Consider the following 4,950-nt stretch of genomic DNA (forward strand, 5'->3'; position numbering starts at 1 on the left):
CAGATGTTTCACTTAGTAAATTTCTATAGCAGACTTGGATCCACCGGAAGAGCGCCACACAAAAGTGTCGATAAGAAGTGAGCACTCGCTTCTGTATGAATGTCTGTTTGCCTTCAGCTGTGCCTGTATAAGATTTCATTTTTCTAAATATTAATAGCTTTGTCTTCTCGTAAATTTTCCTTGCTTAATGTATCTTTCGTCCGTGGGGAGCCGACCACGTGGTTGAACATTAAAGTTTTGTTGGGCTACCGTCATCACTAACTGTCCGGTTTCATGCTTGTTTTAAAGGACTTTAACCGCTCATGATTGTGTGATGTGATATTGTTGCCACTTGGACACGATACCTACGAAGTGCGTCTCCACAAACCACGTGGACACGATACCTACGAAGTGCGTCTCCACAAACCACGTGGACACGCGGGTGTACTGCGAAACGTGTAGCGCTTTACGAGTTATTGTGATCAGCCAACAGCAGTGGTATGAATGATTCACACCAATGATTTTAGGAGTAGATTATAACGGTAAATGTATCGATGCTTTTCCTTAATGTCTTAGGAATAAATGATTTTATCCACAATTTTCTCTTGTGTTCCGAGGTTACGTTTTTGCACCTAAGCCACTCACCTCATAGCACCGAGCAAGGTGGCGCAGTGGTTAGACACTGGACTCGCATTCGGGAGGACGACGGTTCAATCCCACGTCCGGCTATCCTGATTTAGGTTTTCCGTGATTTCCCTAAATCACTCTAGGCAAATGCCGGGATGGTTCCTCTGAAAGGGTACGGCCGACTTCCTTCCCCATCCTTCCCTAATCCGATGAGACCGATGAGCACGATGTCTGGTCTCCTTCCCCAAACCAACCAACCACTCACCTCATAGCTTTCCCGTTAGCACATCCAACGCGTTTCCTTACCCACAGATCCAGTGATTAGTTTCCTTTTTTATTTTAAAACAAGTGCTTTAGATTAAGTCTTATTTTCAGGTGTGTTCTGGGAGCTGATCTTATGCAGTGTTCATGCATTTTCTATTTTATTTTAAATGTTTGATTGTCGTGAACAGTGCATGGGCAATACTATTAATTACATTGTATCCGCTATGAGTGACATCACAACGTATGCATTTTTGTGAGTTTTTGGTCTGTGATCAAATTAGTTTATTTTCCGACTCGACCAAACCTTCGATTAGTTGCATGGTTAGAGTCGGTGGCGACCCTAATCTTCTGCGTTAACTTCCCAAGCAATAAGTATTTACATTCCCAATAATAACGTAATAACCCGTAGAAACAGGTTAGTTGCACTATCAAGTGGAGCCCTATAACTCTGTACCACGTAATGAAGGTCCAGAAATCTGCATTATGACCGTTACAGAATCGACAGAACCCCTGGTTGAGAATCTCCACTCAGCTCGAAACTGAAGGATCCCTACGGTCACTGGGTAGAATGCTGGAAAACTGTGAACTCTGCTTCCACCCCGCGAGGCACGCCAGTACTCTTCACATCTGCCAGCTGCCACAAGAACTGAGAATGTCCTCAGAACACAACGACAGGCGTCATTAGTGGCGACATGAGCAAGTACTTGCAGAGTACTGTACCCTGATGGACCCTTGATAGCCACAGAGAGGCCCTCATGAACATCTGGGATGACGACCCCCCATCCCCCGGCACACACACCAATTACATCGTGGAATTCGTTACAGCCCTAAACGGATCCATAACGCACCTAACATTTGAGCGCCAGGTAACTAGTAAACCCTTCCTCCCATGTGCCTGCTCAGTCACTACTCTTGATGAATTGTGGTATTGTGTTGAAGCTGTGTGGGCAGCTGTACCTGTATATGCCATCCAAGCTCTGTTTGACTCAATGCCCAGGTGTATCAAGGCTGTTATTACGGCCAGAGGTGGTTGTTCTGGGTACTGATTTCTCAGGATCTATGCACTAAAATTGAAATGATAATTAAATGGACACCCTAGCTGCAAACAGGCGTTGATGTACTTCATTAGGGACATGTTGAAAATGTGTGCCCCGCCCGGGACTCGAACCCGGGATCTCCTGCTTACATGGCAGACGCTCTATCCATCTGAGCCACCGCAGGCACAGAGGATAGTGCGTCTGCAGGGACTTATCCCTTGCACGCTCCCCGTGAGATCCACATTCCCAACATGTCCACACCACTACATTCGTAGTGCGCCTAATAGATGTTTGCCCATCATAATCATTACTCGTGGCAGATTAATCTACCAAGTTCCATACGAGTTCGGGCATAGCGTGTGCGTTCGCACAAGGAGGTCAATGGCCGGGAAGCCATATTTTAACTATATATGACAGTAGTGTCTATTCCCGAAAGAACAGTTACCGTGGATGACCATGCAGCTTTGCTAGAAATGAAATGATAATTAAATGGACACACTAGCTGCAAACAGGCGTTGATGTACTTCATTATGTAAGCAGGAGATCCCGGGTTCGAGTCCCGGGCGGGGCACACATTTTCATCATGTCCCTAATGAAGTACATCAACGCCTGTTTGCAGCTAGGATGTCCATTTAATTATCATTTCATTTCTAGTAAAGCTGCATGGTCATACACGGTAACTGTTCTTTCGGGAACAGACACTACCATCATATATAGCACCCAAATTGCTTGAAAATGTAATCACATGTGGCTAAAACGTTTCTTTTATGGACTCCACTGGGACAATACTGGTATACCTTATAAAGAAATGATGGCGTCACTTCGTATATTGGATCACCCTGAGACCATTATCTACATCGAAGGCGAGGAGAAGATCACATTGATGGAGTGAACCTTCAAGTTTGCATCTATTCAAGACCTGGAGGAGAAGATCACATTGATCAAGTGAACCCTCAAGTTTGCATCTATTCAAGATCTGGAATTCTACAGGTGGCCTGCTATCCATAAACTCAAGAGGAAGAAGATGTGTGAAAATAGTGCTGTGTCTGCTTATGAAAATGTAAAATTACTTTTACGTTGGATTAATGAAAATAATTGATTTTTTTACCTCACAGTCTGTGTTTTTCTTTCTTTCTTTCTACCTAGCTCCTACTTAGATAGTATGTATCTTTGTACAGATCCTATGTCTATGGCTCAAACATAGGAATCATGTTTGCTATGTGTCTTTGGAAGCGGACACAATCACCCTCCACCTATTTCCAAAAACTTATTCGTGCAGCATGATAGGCGAAATCCCAACAGTCATTACATATATTTTGTTTCCTCCATTTTAAACGCCACATCCCTCATGCTTTAAACTAATATCTTGTGCGTCTTGCACAGTCTTTATATACATTTGTAAGGGTAGGGATTTGTGAAATGACAACAAAAACGTATGGTAACGAATAACAATATTTTATTCAGACATAAATACTCACAGTTGTAACACGGCTTTACATCCACAAATCTTGCTTCTACAATACACGAAGTAATACTGCTTTTAACTTCACAGTTCTTGTTACTGTTTGCATTTTTTTATTTACAGTTCATGGTTTTGAAAATAATAATACTGACTGAAAAAATTTTTCACTTTACCCTGCAGTACTGTTTACGGATATTGCAGAGGTATAGTTTCTCTTACACTAATACCCTTTACTAGTGAAATTCCACCCAAACTGAAGATTTAAATTATACTCTGAACTGGGTGGCTCTAAACGTTTTCCACCTCACGCAGCTGAAATAATTAATGATACAAAGAAGTGGATAGCTCTAAAATGTTCATCCCAAACAGCTGCACTAAAATAAACTGGGTGGGACACTTAAAACTAGTGTGACATGGATAGCTAGCGATAGGTGAAACTTAAAAACGAATCTATTTACACATGCACTCATACAATCACACATGCACATGAAATGCAAAAGTGAGAAATATGGTATTTTGGTTCAATTTTTTAACCTTGAACATTTTTAATTTTTTAAAAAATTTTTATAATTATTTTCCAACTCATAGTGGAAACAGTACATATGAAATTTGGAGGTGTCCAGTAAATACATAGCCAAAAAGATTGGTTTTGTAATATCTACTATAACCTTCGACATCTCCACAGCAACAAAGTTCTCATTGAAAATAGTGACCCGCTTAAAATTCGGTCTGGTGATGTAGTTTGTTACACCCCAACACCCACCCCATTCAGTTCGAATCAAATTAACGCGGTCATTTCTTACATTCTGCATGTTTTTGCCAAAAACAGACTTATTCATCAATTTATAATTTTTTTTTCAAAATCACAAGTTGCGCCCACCCTCTTTTTGGTATTTAATTCAATATATTCCTTCAAACAGGGGGACTGATTGAAGGAGATAGTCTGGGTCATTCTATGTAGCTCCATCCCTAAGCTGAGACACTGCTGGAGCTTATGATAACGAATTACATATATCTCTGCTTGTGTCCAATGGTGGTCATCAGTTTAGGGATAGTGCTTCCTCGCAGAACTTGTTGCTATGGACATAACAGCAAGTCACTTGTCATTTCATGCAAACTAACAGGGTCAATGAGGCCTGCCCCACCGCATACCCTGCATCAGAATCAGCCGCCAGACCCAAAATTTTTCCACCTAATCCCTCTAATTCGTTTTCGGGCACCCATTGAAACTCACCAACCGGCACTCGCTGCATCATGGCATGCTGGTATAAGTTATTCACATCCAAATATATATTGAATTGAGGGATGGACTGAACGCTGCACCCATACATGGATTATTTGCCTTGGCATGTCTAAGGACACACTGGCAAAATTCTTCACAGATCCTGCGCTCAAAGAAAAGAATTATATCAGCATCAGACAAAAGTTCGATGCTGCACCTCATTTTCTTGAGCATTGCATCCCAGGACAACCCAGATGCCTTGTAATAAAATGAAGGGTACAGAGAGTATGTGGCTAAGCATACACTCTGGAAATTTTCGAAAATATCGACAAGCACACACACACCCATGTCCATGTATG

General features: G+C 41.8%; 1 non-coding gene across 1 annotated transcript; it reads right to left on the reverse strand.

Annotated features, from left to right (window-relative positions):
• Positions 1 to 2,017: 2,017 nt before the first annotated feature.
• Positions 2,018 to 2,092, reverse strand: Trnat-ugu (transfer RNA threonine (anticodon UGU)). The gene has a single exon. It is a non-coding gene; the product is annotated as a tRNA-Thr (tRNA).
• Positions 2,093 to 4,950: the final 2,858 nt, after the last annotated feature.

The sequence above is a fragment of the Schistocerca cancellata genome, chromosome 4, assembly GCF_023864275.1.
Source record: "Schistocerca cancellata isolate TAMUIC-IGC-003103 chromosome 4, iqSchCanc2.1, whole genome shotgun sequence".
NCBI lineage: Eukaryota > Metazoa > Arthropoda > Insecta > Orthoptera > Acrididae > Schistocerca > Schistocerca cancellata.